General features: G+C 42.7%; 1 protein-coding gene and 1 long non-coding RNA gene across 3 annotated transcripts in view; both read right to left on the bottom strand.

Annotated features, from left to right (window-relative positions):
• ccdc85cb (coiled-coil domain containing 85C, b) overlaps nt 1-20,262 on the bottom strand; it is a 49,118-nt gene that overhangs the window by 21,116 nt on the left and 7,740 nt on the right. The window lies entirely within an intron of this gene.
• Nucleotides 9,600-16,556, bottom strand: LOC116397393 (uncharacterized). The gene is made up of 2 exons (XR_004213675.1): nt 11,697-16,556; nt 9,600-11,638 (listed from the first exon to the last, which is right to left on the bottom strand). It is a non-coding gene; the product is annotated as an uncharacterized LOC116397393 (long non-coding RNA).

Here is a 20,262-nt window from a genome sequence, read left to right as displayed (position 1 = left end):
AATCTGGTGGTATTCTATATTTTTGTTATTGTCAACAAACCCCATGAAAAGTTCAAAGCCTGATATCTTATTCTTCTGTGCCATAGACCATGTTTTTCAAAAAACATTAAAAATACATCAATGAGCCACACTGCTCCTGTGTAACATGCTCCTGCATGACCATGACCATGGGCACTGTAGTTTCATTTGAATTGATCAAACATATACCGTCCTGCTGTTAACACGCCCCAGTGCATCCAATCTGCAGCGGAAAATAGTCCCCAACAAATGCACTATTTAGTCCTGTTTGAGCAACGTTTGAAGAAAACTACGATGCCCAGCTGGTTTAGGAGATTGAGATTGTTTTTGTGAGCCATTTTTAAAGATTAAGGTCTTAAGTAGGAATGAAACAGCGGAAACTTGAGGTATGGTCCTTTCAGTGTGTGATTTTGGATAATATAGCCGACTAAATGTTTTGGGATAGTTCCTACAGCAGTCTCTTCCTCCTCCCTTCCCTCCATTTCTAGTTGGCCTTTCCTGTAAATGTGTCCTCTCTGGTGCGGGGCAGAGGGGAGTTTATTGGAGGTCAATGCAGGTCACTCCTTCAGCAACAAATTGGGAAGTACAGGCAGAAAAGCATGTAGCCAGGCATGCTGGTACAGGGGTCCTGTGAACATTAGGATTGCTATTGTTAAAATTAGAGCACACATGTACAAATGCACACTGGACATTTAGATGAGACTGACAGGAATGTTATAATAAGAGCAAAACCAGCCTCTGTGCTGTTGACTCCATGGTCTTTGCTACATCAAAGTAGCTTTGGTATAATTGTATGGTTAAAAGGACCAGGCTTCTCTTATGTTTTCCAGTCAGATCCCATGGCCCACGGAGGCCTGCAGTGCATTGAAATCACTCTGCTTTTATTATTCCTGGCTCCGGTCTGGCTTTCATCTCCTATTCACAGCTGTATCGCAGTGTTTCAGCAGAGAGACATGGATATTCTCTCAGCGATGCATCTGTGTGTTTAAAGAATGAATGCGTGCTCATGTGCAGCATTTGTAAGATAAGGAATTCATGTGGGTTGCATGGTTGTCTAAGCTGACTGTGTGTGTGTGTGTGGGAGAGAGAGAAATGTGAGGGTTTGTGCGAAAAAGGAGATTTTGAAATCCATCTGTGATGATTACACTGTATGTGAAGGAGTATGTGTGCTCAAGGCAGGAGGTTGGGTCAATTACCTCAAGATGTGGAAGAAAGAACACAAACAGTCCAACAGTCTCTCTCTCCTTTCTCTGCACCAACACCCAAGTCAAAGTACAGTGAATTCCATGAAATCTGACCTCGCTGGCTACAGAACGTCTCACTTATCATACAAAAACAACTCCATTGACCAGCAACTTCCAAAACCTCTTGAAAAATCGGATTTTGACTGAGGCCCACTTAAAAAAATGAACGGGGAAATAAAGTGAGGGAAAGACAATGTGAAGAGAGAAAATGAAACAAAGACGGAGAGGCACCACTGCTGTGGGTCACAACATTGGTGAGCGGGACAGGAAGGAGGAGTTGCATTAGGCCTGCAACTAACAGCTTTTTTACTTATTGAATCATCTTTTACTTTTTTTTTGGAGATTATTTCCTATATAAAATGTTATAATAGCAAAAACTGCCTATCAAAACTACGCTGAGCCAAAGATGATATATTCATTTACAGTGATGCAGACCTCTCGTTGGTACCCAGCAGCCTTCCATTCTGTCGGATGAAATGATAGTTAGCATATTTTATTAGCTGTAGCTAGCGAAATAATCAACTTTGGGAGTTGGTTGAAAATTACATCTTTAGCTGACTTTCTAATGTTTACATTTAAAAAAAAACTGTAACAGTATTCTCTTGTAAAAGTGAATACTGTTAGTTAGTTTTTTGATGATGAGGACTAACCAGTGAGCTTGGGAAACATAGTGCTATCTTGGAAGATGCGTGCCTTTATCATAGGTTTATGTTATGTATCGCATGTCTGTTGGTCCTGCACGCATCTGTACATGCAACCCTTGTGTATCTATATGAACTGCATGTGTGTGTGTGTGTGTGTGTGTGTACGCATGCATGTGCTAAGCCAATGCGTGTCTATGTGTGTGTGTGTTCTCAGTCCCTGCTTGGCTGCCCAGCACTCAGTCATAGCCAGGGCACACTGACCAGAGGAACAGAGACAAGTTAAGTGGTCACCCATGCTGCATTATTGAGGGGGATGGCAGAACCTGGCAACCCAACCACGTAAACCACGGCCCCTGGAAGGGCTTCAAAGGCTCTACTGGCTCATCAGCTGGCGGGGAGCTAACCCCATCTGACAAGACATGGCACCCGCTCTAAGGGAGAAAGAACTCCTCCTCCCCACGCACTCTCTGGTGTGTGTGTGCGTGTGCGCGTGTGCGTGTGTGTGCGTGTGCGCGCGCGCACGCACGCACGCACGCACGCACACACGCACACACGCACAGCACAGTTTGACTTCATGCTTGAAGAGAGTGACTAGTGTGAAAGTTAAAGTGCCAAACACTTCAAAAGGACGACTAAAGTGCATCAACAACTCTTAAACAGTGACCAAATGAAACCAGCTTTTTAATCATTTGCTGCTTGTCAACAGCCAAGACAAGCAGGATCACTAAGGAGCCGGGACAGCTCAGTAGGGATTCAACTCAGCACTGAACGCACTTTCCTGAAGTAACAGAGCATATGAGAAATCATTTGTGTCAAATACAGAACTGCAAGAGATTTTGCCTTGAGGAGATTTTAGACACTGAAATATTTAGTACATTATGTTTCATGCCAGTGTGCCATAAGACTGCTGACTGGCAGTAATAATAAATAAACAGCACAATAAATCAATCTAGAAAATAATCGCCAGTTGCAGCCTTAAACTAAAGTTACTGAGTTCCTGTGGCAAAGTTCCTGTCGTGAAAATAACATCCAAGTTATGGACCAGCTCTCTCAGGAAGGGCTGTCAAAGAATACAATTTTTATTTAATTTATTATACTATATTGATCCCTTTAAGGGGGAAATGTGTCTCTGCATTTGACCCATCCCTGTACAGGTGCTGGTCATATAATTAGAATATCAAAAAGTTGATTTATTTCACTAATTCCATTCAAAAAGTGAAACTTGTCTATTATATTCATTCATTACACACAGACTGATATATTTCAAATGTTTATTTATTTTAATTTTGATGATTATAACTGACAACTAAGGGAAATCCCAAATTCAGTATCTCAGAAAATTAGAATATTGTGAAAAGGTTCAATATTGAAGACACCTGGTGCCACACTCTAATCAGCTAATTAACTCAAAACACCTGCAAAGGCCTTTAAATGGTCTCTCAGTCTAGTTCTGTAGGCTACACAATCATGGGGAAGACTGCTGACTTGACAGTTGTCCAAAAGACAACCATTGACACCTTGCACAAGGAGGGCAAGACACAAAAGGTCATTGCAAAAGAGGCTGGCTGTTCACCGAGCTCTGTGTCCAAGCACATTAATAGAGAGGCGAAGGGAAGGAAAAGATGTGGTAGAAAAAGTGTACAAGCAATAGGGATAACCGCACCCTGGAGAGGATTGTGAAACAAAACCGATTCAAAAATGTGGGGGAGATTCAGAAAGAGTGGACTGCAGCTGGAGTCAGTGCTTCAAGAACCACTACGCACAGACGTATGCAAGACATGGGTTTCAGCTGTCGCATTCCTTGTGTCAAGCCACTCTTGAACAACAGACAGCGTCAGAAGCGTCTCGCCTGGGCTAAAGACAAAGGACTGGACTGCTGCCGAGTGGTCCAAAGTTATGTTCTCTGATTAAAGTAAATTTTGCATTTCCTTTGGAAATCAGGGTCCCAGAGTCTGGAGGAAGAGAGGCGAGACACACAATCCACGTTGCTTGAGGTCCAGTGTAAAGTTTCCACAGTCAGTGATGGTTTGGGGTGCCATGTCATCTGCTGGTGTTGGTCCACTGTGTTTTCTGAGGTCCAAGGTCAACGCAGCCGTATACCAGGAAGTTTTAGAGCACTTCATGCTTCCTGCTGCTGACCAACTTTATGGAGATGCAAATTTCATTTTCCAACAGGACTTGGCACCTGCACACAGTGCCAAAGCAACCAGTACCTGGTTTAAAGGACCATGGTATCCCTGTTCTTAATTGGCCAGCAAACTTGCCTGACCTTAACCCCATAGATTTTCTATGGGGTATTGTGAAGAGGATGATGCGAAATGCCAGACCCAACAATGCAGAAGAGCTGAAGGCCACTATCAGAGCAACCTGGGCTCTTATAACACCTGAGCAGTGCCACAGACTGATCGACTCCATGCCACGCCGCATTGCTGCAGTAATTCAGGCAAAAGGAGCCCTAATTAAGTATTGAGTGCTGTACATGCTCATACTTTTCATGTTCATACATTTCAGTTGGCCAAGATTTCTAAAAATCCTCTCTTTGTATTAGTCTTAAGTAATATTCTAATTTTCTGAGATACTGAATTTGGGATTTTCCTTAGTTGTCAGTTATAATCATCAAAATTAAAATAAATAAATATTTGAAATATATCAGTCTGTGTGTAATGAATGAATATAATAGACAAGTTTCACTTTTTGAATGGAATTAGTGAAATAAATCAACTTTTTGATGATATTCTAATTATATGACCAGCACCTGTATATAGGGATCAGTGGGCTGCCAATGACAGGCACCCGGGGAGCCATTAGGGGTTCAGTGTGTTGCTCAGGTACACTTCGACACATGACACGTCCCAGTCGAGGATCGAACCGTTGACCTTGCGGTTACCAGACAACCCTCTTAGAAGTACATAGAATATAAAAACATGTTAAATGTCATCATGTATAAAGGCTTTGCTTACTATAGGGTGTGCTTGTTTGTTCCTATAATGTTGGGATAGCAGTTTGGCTTAAGTATTGTCGCCCCGGTCAGACGTACCTTGAATCCAGTGTTTTAATCATTGCTCTGAGCCCGTCTTTCTCGACTGTCTGTAGCGGGACCATGTCCTTGCATAGATGGATCGTTATTGCGTTCGTAATGTCGCTCCACCCTTGCTTTTCTTGTCATATGCAGTGCTTCAAGTAAATGCCTCTACAAGCGATGTGTGACCCTTTGGCTTCACTGTTTCACTCGCGTTAACGTTACCGGTTGACGGCCATAATCACACTCTTGGTATTCCAACACGTTTTCTGCTGAGGTGATGGAGTAAGTTGCTCGTGTTACCACCAGCGTCAACAACAGTGGCTCGACAAACTTTGCATTATATAGTCTTTTGGACGTCGGACTTTTTAAAACCCAAAGACTTCCAAACAGCAGACCCAGCTCCTCTCTTGGGCTCAGACTCTATCGGTGCATCTCCGGTCTGTCTGTGTTCATCCTGCATCGCTCCTTTCTGTTCTTTAATGTAACGTTACTGTACGGAGCCTCTCCCAGCTGTTAACAGACTGTTGTGCTAGCGGGCTAGCTAGCTAGCGAGCTGTACCCAGCATGCCGTTCGGAGTTGTAATTTTATAAATGTACAATTATTAGTGTTACAAATTGTTTATTTGTCACAAACTGTTGTGTCATGGTGGTTTGCCATGTTAAAGAGTGTTAGTTGTGGGTTATTAATTGTTGTTATAAAGTTACAACCATGATTAGAGGTCCCTTTCAATACACTCTTGATAACTTGCTCCGACCATAGCGCCATTAGCGGCAAACAATATATTCTGCTGCCTGTTAACAGCAGTTGTTTCGGCTATGCACCGGTATGGCGGTATGTGAAAAATGAATATCATACGGGAAATTAAAACCGGTATACTATGCACTATGATGAGGCATTAGTGTTGACCCACAATAACCACAGTAGGTACGTATGGAATTACACCTGCTGTCGTCATTTGACGTTGTTGGTCAGCTGAGGCTCTTAAATGTACCAATGAGAGCAGTGTAAATGTCTATTGATCAGCATCCTTAGTGGGAGAGAAAGAGAGAGAACCAGTGTATGTATAGGTGTTCCACCAGACGTGCGTCTTGTTGCTGTCACACATCTGCCCCCCTCTACCCCCTTGTCTCCTCAGCTCGTCGTCACCACCCTCACAGGGTCAGCAGACGCCTTCACACGCCTGCAGGAGTGTGTCGCGTCTGTGTGACGTTAGTGTGCGAGTGCGATTATATGCGTACATGTTAATGTGTGGATGTGATTCATAAATAACTCATTATGTGAACATTATGGGAAACCAAAAAAAATGCGCCTTGCATGTCCATAACAAGAGAATCAAAGTGCAGCAGTGCCGCAGTGTATTTTGTGATGATCAGGCCACTTGTAAAGCTAGTGCCCTCTGCCCTTAATCTTTTGATTAGGCTAGAACAATGGCAATCTGGTAGTTGGGTTTATCCCATGAAATCAAAGCTGTGGGCTTAAATTTGGCCCTCTCCATTAATTACTGTCCATGTCGTGGTATTCACTGTGAAACAAAGCAGAAAAGATTAATAACGTTTGTTGTTGGATTGGCTCTAGGCTATTGTCTGTCTACAGGAAACCTGTGTGTCTGTAATGAATTATTGCAGATGACCTTTCTTATCCATCTCTCACGTCTGTATTAAGCAAGTACTGCTAACATTATACTGAGTCAGAGTGGTAAAAAGCAGAGTCCATGAAAGTCATCTGTTTAGGTGCACTTTAACTTTCTAGGGTGAACAATGTCTTCTGTTGAGTATTATCCTATTCCAAGACCACTTAAAAAAAAAGCCTCTTGCTATGTCACACTCAGTGACACTCATGGCCCTTGACACAGAGTTACGGGTCAGAACTCCTGAGTGATTTAGGATGGGACACTACATTCCTCTGGCTGATCAACAAGGTTGATAACCAGATTCTCTGCTGGCGTAGAAGAAGATGGTTGCAACCCACTGTGGAATTACTATGCTGCACAATGCTTATCCTTTATTTGTTTTGAATACACAAACTGCACAATCCCTTTATTCAAAAAACAGTATCACACAGCTATTTAGATTGGATGATTTGTTGTGGGGATTACATGTCTTTTGCTAGCAGGAATTATGAATATTTACTTGCTGGTTAAATTGGAGTTAAATCATGCCCTGTTTCAATAAAAAAAAAAAACTGAACTGAACTCATACACAGATATGTAAACTGTAAACATCTGGATGTCATCAACATGATACCCCACAGGGACCACCAAAGGCTTTGCAGGCTGGTTTTACCTCGCCGAACCCACCGCCGTGTGTAAACAAACACCAGAGGGCATTGTGGGTAAAGAACGTCCTCCCGGAGCCTATGGCCCTCTTTAACCTCATTCCTCTCCCCGTTACCACGGTTTCACCACCACAAACCCATGGCAACCTCATTTGCATAAATCTGCATACCTCCCCGTTCCTTTACAAGCCCGTCTGTCAGACTGCTGAGCTGGCAGAGGTTGTGCTTATGTAAGCAGAGTCTAACAGCTAGCAGTTCAAATGGTAGATACAGAGAGGGTTCCTTCAATAAGTACAACCCTAACCCCTTAATTATCGGCCTCTGAAAATCCCATCTGCCATGCGGGTTCTGATGCATTCTGCAAACTGAGGCTTCTTCCAGTCCAGTGAAAATAACCTTTTCCTTCCAGTGACATCATCTAGTGGTTTCATTACCGTTTACAATTACATGAATAATAACCGCCTCAGATTTCATGAAAATCCAAATCTATGAGAAAGGTAACGCAGGCCAGACTCATCTCATGGCTCTGCTATTTAATCCAAGTGTTGACCTCTTGCTCTGGTGTTTCTTTTGACTATGTCAAACAAACCTGTGACCACATGCTCGCAATCCGGAAAATGACTCGGTTAAAGAACAGTAAGAGTAACCCCCTACAAAATACATAACTGTGGAATCTGCAAGAGGACAACGCTCTCAAATGAAACAGAGAGACAAAAACCCATCCATCCACTGGTGTCATCTGGAGCTTTACCGACTATTAACGGAGCACTGATGGATAAAACGGATCTCCGAAAGGGCTATTAGCACAGTAATTGCCACAAAGAGAAAGAGATCTTACGTAAGAGCTGTCCACATAGACAGCCCAACCGCGGCTAGAATCGGATTGATGTTGGACCGGAGTTCCATAGCCTTTGACTTGCCCCGACAACAGCATTTTGAGATGTGGTGAAACTAAGCGAAGGCGACAGCGCTTATACTCCGCAGTCGTCTGCAAAGAGGCCATTAGAAAGCAAACAGGAGAATGAGGAGAATGAGAGTGAGACGTTCATGCAGTAGACACTGCAGACACAAAAAGGCATAATAACCAAGCAGACTAGCGTTAGCGCAGACCCAGGGCCAGAATGCAGCTTCATCCAGGTCTCCACTACAGAACTCATCATCCATGCACTGAATTTTAGACAGATTTTTCAACTTGAAAAGTGACCAATGTATTTGTATGTCAGTCAAAGACATCCTCATCCTCTTTGCAGGGTAGAACTGTCTGAAACATATCCAAATGGGCACGCACACACACAGGCTATTTTTAACCCACCCCCCAATAAAATAGAAGCTTGTAAGAAGTTGCAGCAGTAAAATAACATTTTAATCTTCTAAACGTCTGCACACACACACTCCCTTTCCCCGACTACGGCAAGATGCCTAGCAGTAAACCTTACAAGTCCTGACAAGCAGACTTGACAAGCAAACTGCCTTTATGGCTCTGTGGCTGCATCCAGAACAAGGCTTCTTGACTTGTCTTCTGTTTCATCGGAGCTGCCAAGTGTTGCCAAGGTGTCTGATTGTGTCTAATCACTTCTAGCTTAACCTGGAGCACAATGCACCATCCAAAATGTTCTCTTTGTCTGTTCACAGCTCCCACCTCCCACCTTTACTTTCATACCTAATTCATCAATTGACAGAAAAATAAAAATAGAAAATTCACTTAAAGGAGCAAAATACCACAATCTGAGCATTAATATAGCAGCAAACAGCTATCATCCATGTAAAGATGTAGAGCAGAGAATCCCTCTGTGTGTTGTTATCAGAGCTTCACCGCTCTTTGTTCATGTGCTTGTAGTGCATGCGAGCGTGCTCCTGGTGGCTGCTCTGCACTGCTCTCATACGGCGGTTACAGCTGATAAGACCGTCTTGACCAACAGCGAAGCGTAGCACCCACCCTCCAATTCCTTCTCAGGTAAACACTGTTAGCCCTGTCAGCATGTTTGTCGTAGTTTATACTGTTAGCGCTGTCAGCTATGAATCGCCAGCTAAGGTGCTACCATGTTGCGAGCCGAAAGAAATGCTCCCAATCTCGTATCTTGCACCTTAAATTGTTAAATGCAATTTGCAATTAAAACCAAGATACGGAAAACACGAACGGAATCGTCAAATTTGATCCTGAAAATGGAATCAACTGTAAAATTCAGAATATCATGGTATTGGCCAAAATGTGGACGCAATTTATAAAAATCTCTCAAAAGGATGAAATGTTTTGTTTTATGAATGTATTGAAGCATTTTCTTTGATTGAAAAATGTTGCAATTTTAAGTTACATGAAACGCATTGAAATTCATTACATTATGAATATTTTCTTATTGAATTGTTGAAATTCTATTCATCCACCACATGACACCGATGACAAAATGTGCTTAAATCGTAATACACAAAACTCAGAAAAATGTAAACGATAAACACAGAGTTTTGGAAAAACTAACGTAATCTGGAAGAATTATGGAAACGTAAACAGATTTCCGATGGCCCTATGAATGTGTGAGAGCTCCACAAAGTATACGATCAATAAAACAACTCAACTTAACAGCTCCAATCCTGATAGGGATTAATCACACAAGTAAACATTTAATTGAAGCTAATGAATGGCTTCATCAAGCAGCGTTGTTACACAGATCAACCCTTTTTTCACCCTCGGGGCAATAATGACATTTATTACTGCTGCTGCTGCTCTCAAAGCAGTTTAAAATAAAAACATTTGATAGGATGTTGGTTTATGTGGATTATGCGTTGTATATATCCAGTGGCGCAGTACATAGGGAGAGTTGTACATGTCAATATACATGCTGCTGTTGTAAGGGTCCCGATTCCATAACTAACATTGCAACACTAAAAGTACTCCATCCTTTTAATAGGCCTAAACCCATCTCTGACTTTATAGCCATTAGGTTTATTAGTGTAACACACACACACACACACACCTCATCAAGCAGTAATTTCATTATACAGGACCTCCCTGACACCCCATCATCTGGTCGTTATGTCACGCTTTCTCACTTCATGATGCATGGCTATCATTTACACAGCAGGGTGGTTAAACAGGCGCTTTGGTGTGTATCATCCTCTGCCCGTCTCATCAATCCAACAGCTCCCGTTGGAATGTTTTTAGAGTCTGTGTCTCATAAACTAAATGAAACACGTGTTCCCAAACTACAAAATAAGAATGTTTGTGATAAGGAAAGTACAGCTGTGGCTGAAGCTGATATTCTGCCACTGGATTCCAAAGCCACTGAAATGTAGGAGAATAAATATGTTATTATTGGCTAATGGATGAATAGTTTAAAAGACAGGGACGCTGGGAGTGGCCAATGCTCAAAAATGTACACTTTTTTTTTTTTACTGTTCATTTTTGTGTCCTTTTCTGTGAAGCCGTTTGTCTCCTAAAAGTCACCCAGCACACCTCCATTACATCAGTGACCTTTACAGCCACACTGAAAAGGCAGCAGATGAGTCAGCTGCAACAGCAAGACTACCTTTAGCCGGGTCAGACGCTGCTCGGCCTCCATTGTCTGCTGCGGAGCCAGCTGTCCTCTGGGAGCTGCTGTGTCAGCTCACATTAGCTGGGAGTGACACAGATCAGAGCAAGCCGGTGGTGACCAGGTGGTCAACCACTCAATGGAAGTCACTAACAGACCCACGGTGACAGTTAATCACCAACAGAAACAGCCATGGATGAAGGCTGTTCATACACTCCCTGGAGATTTTAAACAATACCAACACTAAAATATATATATGGCTTCATAAAAATGATTGTGAAATGTTATGAGAGGAAGGCTTGCCAGAAACTACATCAATGCTAACTAACCAAGCCTTTGTGAGCCTCTTTACAAATGGTTTATCAGACCTCTAATCAGTTAATGTAAAATCTCCAGATTAGCAAACAGGAACATATGCTAGCTCTTTGTCCTCGACGTCAATCTCTTGCTTCTCTTGCCTGAAAATTCTACTTCCTTCATTGTTTTAAACTCCCACATTCAATAGACACACGTTAGGCTGGTTTACAGTCACCAGCCTGTCTGTCAGCACTGTGGCAACCTGTCCAGGTTTTCACCGCCTTTCACCCAATGTGTGTGCTGGGAAAGGTCTCAGCTTCCTGCCACCCGGTGCAGCATCAAATCAGGTAGAGATGGATGGCTTTTTGATTTTGTTGCATGTGTTTGATGCCAGCACAGTGACCAAAGGAAAGATGCAGTGGCATATACTGATATTCATCTGCTTCACTAGCCCACAATTTGGCCTCATTTATGCATGACAAACTTTACTCTTACAATACTGCTACAACACTGACACGTGTAGATGATGTCATGTTATTTGCAGAGTAAAAACATTTTCCTCTTTCACATGTGGACTCCCATGAGGCAGTTCAGCAACAGGGCAGCTCCGACGCCTGACTTACTGTTGTGTAAGTCAGGCGTCGGAGCTGCTAAACGACTTTATTACGACACAATAAAATTCCCCAGAAATTCAAAGGCAAGGCAACGTCCCACCCTAGAGCTATTAACCTCTACAGCCTTGCAATAATCCTAATCTCACATTCAATACATCAAACGAAAAACCATAAGTCATAGCAAAACTATGAATGAGTCAGTTTTGCAACACATCTAATCAGTTGGAAACACTCAAAGTTGAATCATTGTGAAACACATTTAACGGTCAAATGAAGGTGTATGAAAGCACAGCCTCAGAGATTTGATAGAGATGCGTTAGTTGGATTGGTTCTGCTGACTGCAATGTTGGAAGGGGATGTATGGTATGTGTGCCTGTGTTCTACTATTACAATCTATCATGTAAAAAGTAGACCCAAACTGTCAGCACTGAGAAGATTAATTCCAAGAAAACTTTTAGTTCTCTGGTTTTGAGTATTTGATAGATAAGTGTCAATTATTAAAGTAAAAAGACTCCTTTACAATCCTTCAATAAATTATTTGTGTAGTCACAAGGCTTGTGGGGAAAACAATTACAATTTCACTTGGAGAGTAAAAAGTCAAAATGTAAAGCACAGCGATAGCAGCTGTTTGAGTAGAGATAAACCGGATGCCTCTGTTGAAATATTTACTTCTCTGAAAATAGAAAGTATGAAAAGTCGGTGGCAAATCTTAATTCATTGCTCAGGAGTGTGCAGTGATATTTCTGGCCTTTTCTGAGTTGTTTTTTTATCCCCCTAACCTTCCGCTGCAGCTGGTATGAGTGCCGTCTTCCTTTTTGCTCCTTCTGTTTACCTCATCTATGCTTCTTTCACCTTCGTTCTCACTCTCATGTGATCTTGTTTCTTCCCTCCTTAAATCTTCTCCCAAAACCCTCCATAACTCCCAACCATCATACATTTCTCCTAATCCCATCTCTCCCTCTTCCACATTTTTTCAGATTCCCCTTCTCCTCAGTCATCTGCTGAAGGCCACTGATGTGGTTCCTCGAAAACCTCAGTCAGCCGTTCCACCGTTGGGTGAACCGCACGGCCACGACTGTGGTAAATAGGATATCGACAGGAATCAGTTCAGCTTTCATACTATTTTTAGGATTCTCTCATTCAACAGTCAACTATTAACATAAACCGCTCGCATTGTTCCACACATAAATAGTGCACCATATGTGGCATGAGGCTGTAGAATTACCAAGCACATGGCGACAGGCTCCCTCTTCCTACTTTTTCATTTGCTGTTTGTTTTATAGTGCACGGGCTGACTACAAGAAGACTCTTCAGGTATACAATCTTCATTTGTCCCTGAGGGAGCACAGAGTTAAAGCCACCAAGGAAATTCCTGGATCTAGATGCATTCCTCTGAGACAAGATTGAACTTGTTTAGAAGTCTCTCGATCAAAAAGAATACAACTTGACAGAGGAAATGGATCAAAAATAGGGTGAGAGATCTACAGTAGAAAGGCGCAAAGCTAAAGGAGGCGCCACGGTGTAGAGAATTATGGGGTGTGAAGCACACCCCATAATACTGAATAAAAGGCCAAAGTATCCTAGCAACAAGCACAAATAGAGGCTGCTTGCTCTGCAGTGTCCTCCGTTGCTCCTGGATCTTCAACCTTGCATCTTTCATTTAGAGGTTCTCCTCAACAACTCTCGAGTAGAACCCCCCCGCTCCCACCATGAATCCCTCTACTTCCTGTTTGGACACCATGTTGCACCCTAATAAGGGAAGTTCCATTAAGTGTGCATGCCAATTAACAATATTAAGGTTTAAGACAGTGCTGGGTTCATAGAGTGCATATCATACGCAGGGCTACGTGCCATGAATTTAAGATAGTGGTGGGTAGACAAACGGCGCTCTTCCAATCCTTTCAGAGGAGAAGCCCTCCTCGGACGCACTACAACATCAATGGTTTAATCGCCTTACATCTTTTGTTGACTGAAAGGAGAGAATATGTGGGAGATACACTGTAAAACCAACCTCCTGAAGTCCCTCTTGGCTGGCCTTGTTACTCAACTAATATGCTGCCATTGAGATCAAAAGTGGGGATGGAAGCTACAGAGACAGCCACAGGTCCAAGTGGAATCAGTTTGAGTTTTAGACTTACAAAGCGATGACATCTTTGGAAAGTGAGGACATTTTGGAAGGTTCTCACTTTGGGACAGACCTTCAAAGGCCTGTTTGGGGATTCAGACATGGTTTCAAGATTTAAGTTAAAACGAAGTTTAGGTTAGGGTTAGGTAAGGATTAGGTAAGGATATTGTATTGTGATGGTTAAGGGGCTAGGGAATGCATTTTGTCAATGAGGGTCCTCACAAAGATAGAAGTACAAGGTTGTGTGTGAGAGGCGCTGCGTGGGTGGGTTCATTGAGTTCACTTATCTGTCTAACATTTGTAGGTATCAGAGCTTATTATAATGCTACAGTACAGCAGCCCGGGATACCATTTTAAAGTTATATCTAACTCAATAACCTTTTGCACTCCGTAACTGTCACCTGTAAAAAATCTCATGAGCTTTCGAGTTGTTATATAAATACATTTAAGTATGGAATTTGCAACTATTTTGCTTTCAGGTATGAGAGGAGTTTGTTTGTCATAATGCGTTTAATTCAAATTGTGTTTTTAGGAAGCCACATTCTGATAATGATGTGCTTACAGTGCCTTATGGAGGAACACTTAAAGTGTCCACCAGTCTTTGTTGCCTTGCCTCCTGATTCAAAATGTGCTGATGCCGAACTCTCCCAAAAACAGCAGCAGAGGAGCGGAGCAGTGGGAGATCAGAGGAGGCCACAGTGCTGGAGAGGAGAAACGGGCCGACTATAATTGACTGTCAGAAGTGTCATCTCCTCTCAGCGTGTGAGTGAGAGTTTGACGTATGCTCTGTGATGCCCCTCTGAAGAGTAATAACCACCTCCATTTGCCTCCTCTGACACCTTCAGCTCTATATGGAGAAAGAAATGGCCGTCCTGACAGAAAGCAACTGCAACAGAAACAGCAGAGGGGACTCTTCCCTCCATCCCCCATCAAAGCACCCTTAAACCAAAGTCTCTATATCACCACTTCCTTTCCATCCTCCATCTATCAATCTCTAGAGCCAAGCAGCTGGTGGAGTTAGAGGATTGGAGGGAGACCCAGGAACATCTCCAGTGTTTTAGATAATCATGTGGACATTCCTGATGGTTGTTCCACCAACATTAATACCTCCAATACCATGATATACATGCAAACAGATGAAAGGATAAAATGCATTTGGAGTTGTACCTCCAACTCTCATCCATCAAGGCTGCCAGTCATTGATTTAGCCAGACAAACTCCTTCTGTGAGCCCGCATTTTCCTATGATCATCACCTTTCCCCTAAGCGCTTTATGATAGTGTGGAATCGAGGGCTCTATCCTTGGCTGAGTTCAAATAAATAATGACTTACCTTTATAATCTGAGGCCCAGTAGAGTGGGGGTGGTCTTAAGTTTCTGATGGAATTTCAGGAGCCATCAGATTCTCGCAGAGTATTTGTCAAGAGCAGAACAACTGGGATGCATCCTTTCTGAATACATATTTAATGTGTGAGGGAATATTGATGATGTATTCACTGCAGAAGGTTTTCAAAGCTGGTCTTTGACCTCCCCCATGTGACTCACCCACTTCTCATCTGTCAAATGTCCTCTTTATACAGTTTACCTAATAAAGCACAAGGGAACTGAGTGTTACATTTGTGAAAACATGAAGAGTTATTTATGTGACTGGTGTGGCTCTAGTGTTTGCTTCGTTAGCGTATCTTGATTCATGTCAACATTGCAACTCTGATAAAAGTATTATGGGTTCCCAAAACATCAACAGCATCTCTTAGGCTGTACTTAGGCACAACGGTGATTTGAACTAAATGCTAACCTCAGCATGCTAATATGTTTGGTAGGTAATGTTTATCTTGTTAACTACCTTAGTTTATCATTTAAGCATGCTAACATTTGCTAATCAGCACTCAATACAAATTTGAGGCCGATGGTAATATGATTAGCTCTGCAGGTATTTGGTCATAAACCAAAGTATTTTGAACATTTAATTTCGACCTGATGGCACTATATGAAAAGGGGTCACCCAAGTATTTACAATTCATCCTGAGGGAGACATAAATGTCTGATCCAAATTTCATGGCAATCCATCAAGTAGCTGGAGAGACATTTTACTCAAGACCACAAATGTGAACCTCATGACGGCACTAGATGAAAAGTCAAGGCTCGAGTTAGTAAGGAATCATCATCATTATCTGGGAAGAATGAATGTCTGTGCCAAATATTGTGCCAATCCATCTGGTAGATGTTAAGATATTAACACAGGTTAAGGGAAAATTTGATGATGCTGAAACTCCCGTGTGGACGGAGATCGTTTCTATTTGACAACTCTGCTTCCAAGTAGAAACGGAGTAGTATGGATGTAGCCTTAAGAGCAAAACAACAGGTAAGGACATGTTTGAAGCTGTGTCGGATGCAATTGACAAGATGGGACAAGCTGTGTGGAGTTATAACAGAGAGGGCTCCAGCTATGAAAGGCGAGCGCAAGAGAGCGGAGGTGAGGCTATTAAAATGCAGCGTATCACCCACCAAGAAGCCCTCTGTGCTAAGACAGTCCAGCTGGGCGATGTGATGAACTCGGTTGTGAAAACTGTCAACATAATTCGAGCACGAGGGCACAACTACGCAACTTCAATGTTGCGCACTTCCCCACGCAGTCCGAAGTCAAATGTGCTTTTCCAAAAGCCAACCTTTCTGCTGAAAAGGGTAAATACGTGTCCGTGATAACGTCTCTCATGACAGAACTCAGTCAGTGCTTACAACAGTGGCGGCTGGTCAATAGAGGGCGATAGGGCGCCGAGCCACAACAAATAAAATAAAATTAATAATAATAATAATAATAATAATAATAATAATAATAATAATAATAAACTATACAAATTGTCAATATTTGTGTTTTTAAAATATGGAATCACCCAGTAATATGTGTAAAATATGATATCTGCGGTAAATATATGCTTTTCCTGCACTTCCTCTCCGCGTGTGCACGTCTCAGCAGCTCTGGGGCGCTGGAGAAACTGCCCAAAAGAGGCGGGTCAATGAAGCAGTTTAGCCAATTGCTGGTTAAAGATATAAATGTGTGACATACAATTTAGCCAATCAGCATCCTCAAATAGATTCAGCTTGGGGCAGAATCGATTCTGCTCCAAGCTGCGCGTTCCCGTCCGGACGAGTCTCTACAGGCGGACGCGAGCGCCAGCGCGAGCACTGCTCCTCCAAGAGCCGTGTGAGAGGAGAACTTTGAGGAGAAACTGCAGTGAAATAGCTGATATCAGATCAGCCTGACCTCACAATCAGACAGCAGACTAGCAGGAAAGGGAAGCAGTACATGCAAAGCTTCTCTAGCTGTAAATAAGATGTCCTGACGTGTTTATCAAAGTGTTATTTACTGCTTTTTTGATGTTGGAATAAATGTTAAATATTTAACTGCAAAGTAGTAATACGTGTTTGATACCTTAATTTCTTTTGCATTAAATCATTCTGGGATGTTTTCTGACATTGATTGGATGCGGCACAGCCCTACCCAGAACATGTTCCACCAGCCGCCACTGGCTTTCAATATTTTTCTCTCATTGAGAAAGACATCGAGCTGTTCTCAACTCCCTTCTTCTTGAATGATGAGTCTGTTCGGCTCAACATACGTGAGCAAACATTTCTCTGTTAAATCTGAACAAAAGCACATTGAGAACCAAATTTGATTGATTTTGCTCACTTTAACACACTAGGGGTGATGCGATATATCGGACCTGAGTGGCCCAGCCCTTGGTATATTTTTCTGTATGTGGCCCTCAGTGAAAAAAGTTTGGACACCCCTGTCCTATGGGGACCACAAATGTCTGCACAAAAATCCACAGAAACGCAGGAAAGGGTGATACCATCAGTGTGGCCAATAGCAAAGGGAAAGGTTATCTGGTAAAGGCAACATACGGTCCCATTTTTGATCAAAATGACTAGACATACGACACTTTGTCTTTCATGAACTGTGTATCTGTTTTCTAATTTTGCTACGTAAAGAGATACTTTTATGTAAGCCACCCATCAACTCTTCTAAAAATTCAGAGAGACATATTGGAAACTACTTATTTTCATCGTTAAGTTGACCACTGTAACACAAGACTTTAATTTACCGCTCACATGTTCCCTATCCAATTAAGTTTTAATACATTTAGAAAACAAAGAAAGCACACCCACACAATCCATCTATCAAGTCCCAATCCCATTTGATTGATCTCTTGTCATCCAAATCTTTCAACACCACCATCCAGGCTCCAAGCAACAAGAACAAGTGGGGAGAGAAGTCTGTCTCAAGGCCCATCCCAAACCAAAACAGATACATGTTTTCTTAAGTAACACAGTCCAGCCTTGGCACTTACAACTGGCCTGCAAGAGGAAATTAGTCTACATAATAGCAGAGCAATGTTACCTGAAACCATCACAAAACTTCCTGAGGATGGAGCAACAATGTGGAGACTGTGCAATTCATTCCAGATGCTTCAGCCGACTCCACATGATCTCATGCCTCTGGAGGGCTCACCACACGTTTCACTTTTTTTGCAGACGCTCCAGTTTAGTCACAACTGTGGCTATGAAGACTAATCAACTGCTTCAATATTTCATTATTGCAAGAGATTCAGCTAAAAGTCAGCTAAAACATTTGCACAGATTCCAAATGAGGAGTTATGTCTCTCAAATTGAAATCTATTGAGCCACTCCATGTGGGACCCATCTGAAGTGGCCCAGTGCCCACATTTTAAGCACCAGAAAAAAAAAAACTATAACTGTTAAACTACATGCTGAAGTGAGGAGACAGCACTATCTAAATACAAGCAAGGTGAAGGTATGTGCTGACACCAATGTCACAATGTCACAGCAATGAAAAACAAAGAGCTGACAGGCAGAAAACCCAGATGAACGCCTTCTTCCTCCCAGGCCTCTAAAGGAGCTGATCTCTGTCTCTGTCTCGGAGTTGCTGACTTTTGCCAACCTGGGACTGTTCCACCGATGAAGGTCACTGGGTGTGTTGTATAGACAGAATCAAATTGCTGATAGTGAGTTTATGGTGCAATCCCCGGATGGGTTTTCGTCACTGTTCCACCTGAACCCACTCTAGCCAACTCCCCCTATTGTGTCTCTCGTTTGGATTTGACGTATAACACGGATCAATGAGGGTCGTGCCAGAATACAGTACCACTCATTTAAATCTACTTCAGTAAGTTAAGGACAGGCTGACAATGAGACAGAGGACGAGTAGAACGAGCCCTCTACAAGCTGGAATATACAGGGCAATGAATGCAGGTTAAGATATGAAGAAAGTCTATGCAGCAATATGGCTAAAGAAGTTAACCAGATACTGAGAGCTTATAATTATGTCAAACCTTCAGAATTCGAAGTTCTCTTGTGTTTTCAGTTTGCCAGCTGGTGAGTCACTTTGTCACGTGTCATGTCAAGTGTGTGAAGCTCATAGACACCAATCCTGTGAAATGTCAATTACTTTCAACATCAAGTATTCTCTCCCAAAACAGAAAGAAAATGTGTTTCCAACAGAGGTACAATTATCTGCTTCTTAAAATAACTCATGCTCCATTGAGGTTCCCACATCTCATAGTAAAGTCGGTTTACTAATAGTTCATGAGTTTGTCTTTCTTGAGTAGGTTACTTGGAAACAATGAGCACACACACACACACACACACACACACAATTCTGCACGGGTCAACCAGCATGGAGGCCCACCATGCCCAAACCATCCCCATCCCCCTTACTTCCCTCTGCTTCAGTGACTCTGAGGCTAGGCGTGGGCGCCGTCCACTCGCCCCACTGATCATTGCTGTTGCCGAGGCGACAGCCCGCTGCCCAACGATCAGAAAAGAAGGACATACATCATTTAGATCAGTGTAGACGGAGACGCGGAGAGAGATAATTGGCTGAAATGGGCTTAATCATTTAAAAAGACAACATACTGTTTGTTTGGTATGACACCACATGTAAGTCATTGAAAGATGTGAGAGAGGACTACACAAGCATAACTAAACATTTCCTGTAAAAGGCACTAGCATCCGATCTTACAGTGAGTCCATGTCTGTGTGTGCGAGGTTCAGGCTGGCTCTATAACCTCATTCTGTCGGCTATGTGCTGTGTTGATGGGAATGAGCGGACAGCGGCTCAGACAGCAGCTTTACAGGAATCCAGAGAGAAATGGATGCTGATGGAGGGGAAAGACTGGAGAAGTGAAGCGTGTTGGGTGAGGGAGGACGGGAGGTAAAAGATCAGTGAGCGACCGACCCAGAGACAAGCGCTTCCTTTCTGTCCCATCTTCCTGTTCCCTTTTCCATGCAGTAACATTCCTGCTGTGTCACTAAGAGGAGAGAGACCAACTTCCTCTTTTGTTTATTCAGGAATGTGGGATGTCCTGACAGGCTGGCTTTTCATTGACAGTACACAGCTGAGAGTTCCCCTGTGGCTCTTTCACACAACCTCTCCTGTGTGTGTGTGTGTGTGTGTGTGTGTGTGTGTGTGTGTGTGTGTGT

This window comes from Anarrhichthys ocellatus, unplaced genomic scaffold, assembly GCF_004355925.1.
Source record: "Anarrhichthys ocellatus isolate YVR2014 unplaced genomic scaffold, GSC_Weel_1.0 scaffold66, whole genome shotgun sequence".
NCBI lineage: Eukaryota > Metazoa > Chordata > Actinopteri > Perciformes > Anarhichadidae > Anarrhichthys > Anarrhichthys ocellatus.
This window is presented reverse-complemented; position numbering and strand designations above follow the sequence as displayed.